The sequence below is a fragment of the Rhineura floridana genome, chromosome 7 (genome assembly GCF_030035675.1).
Source record: "Rhineura floridana isolate rRhiFlo1 chromosome 7, rRhiFlo1.hap2, whole genome shotgun sequence".
In the NCBI taxonomy this organism is placed as follows: domain Eukaryota; kingdom Metazoa; phylum Chordata; class Lepidosauria; order Squamata; family Rhineuridae; genus Rhineura; species Rhineura floridana.
The window spans coordinates 118,805,575-118,807,131 of NC_084486.1; positions in this window are offsets into that span (position 1 = coordinate 118,805,575).

Sequence of the window (1,557 nt, forward strand, 5' to 3'; positions counted from 1 at the left end):
AGATCTCTCTACGCTTACCTCCCTTAACAGCTGTGACAAAGTAGAAGCATTTACTGAACAGCATCAAGGATTGAGTGGGTTTTGAAAGACACATGATTTAATGTCAGCATTTTTGACCTAGGATTCCTGTGCTCTTGAAAGTTTTGTGAGTGTAATAGACATCATTTCCCCATTATGGATATGGCTGCACTCAAATGTAACTGTCCAGCAACCAGTTTGCAGAGATGGATGAGCCCACAGGAATGTGAAGCTGGTAATCCCACAGAGGAACAGTTGTAATCATACTGGTCACTGCTTCTAGTATGCCTTACTTGCTAACTGCATGACAACTGGAATAGGTTGCACCTGCCTGCAAGCTGCCTATGAAGAGCCAGGAAGTGCAATGAGCAAGGCTCAGCAGCTACAACATGTAACCCTGAACCTAGATGTTCAGTAAATGTTCGTGAGAGTGCTGCCACCTACATGCTCCTCTTTCCCCTCAGCTAGGTAACTGAGGCTGTAGTCACTGTAACATTACTCATTCCTCCCCTGTAGCAAGTTAAAGTGGAAGTCTCTATGCAGTAACTGACCAACCTCAATGTGATCAGGCTGTGATTCTGCAAAGAATTGTCATGACTGCTTAGCCAGCAGTAACAACAGTCTGAGCAGGGGGCCCATCATACACTAGAGAGCTTACCTGAATGAGATGGTTCACAGGAACCAAGCCTGCCCCCTTAGATGCAGTCCATTCTAACCATATCAGATAGTGCCACTGGCTCTTGAGAAAGAATTAGCCAACACACAGCTGAACAGTGAAATGGGGGAGCGGAGACAAACATGGGTGACATTTGTAGCAGTCATACTTTAAAATTTGGTTCCGGTCCCCCATTTGCTTACATGTGGAGTATATTAGCTGTGCACACGCAGCTGGGGTGATAAAGTAGAAGTTCCAATTGGGTGTTTGCTTGTGGAGTCCCCAAGGGTCTTCACAAGTGTTATCCTTATGTATTTCTCCAGATCTCAACATCAACACTTCCCCTTGTGTATAAGACATGACGCCAGAGACAGAGCTGCATGCTGTATCATCTGAGCAATGGGCTTCATTTAAGGGCTTTATACATGGCTACATGCATGCTGCAATTGGCCACAGTTCATCCTATGCTTAATTGCAGCAGCGTGGGCAAAATGATAGGAAGCATGTTTTGACTCTTGCTGTTAATGGGAGTGTTTTGATTTACACTATCTCTTGTCCTGGCTAATACTCAGCTATAGAATCTGAGTGACTTTAGGATTCAGACTAAGCCTGCTCCTCTCTCAGAGTCAGTAATTTTGGGCTACTGTACAGGTTATGTTTTGCCAACAATAGGAATACATGAAAAACCCAATGCTGGTATTATATCACTAGCATGGAGTTACACAGCAAATCCTCAACAGTTCCAGTTGGCATAAAATGGCTGAAGTACTGTGCCCCTAATCAAAATGATCCTGCAATTCTTAAGAGAAAAGAGTGAATGGCGAGTTATTTTACCTGAACAAAGAATTTAAGGTAAATTACAGATTAACAAAAGTTAACACATC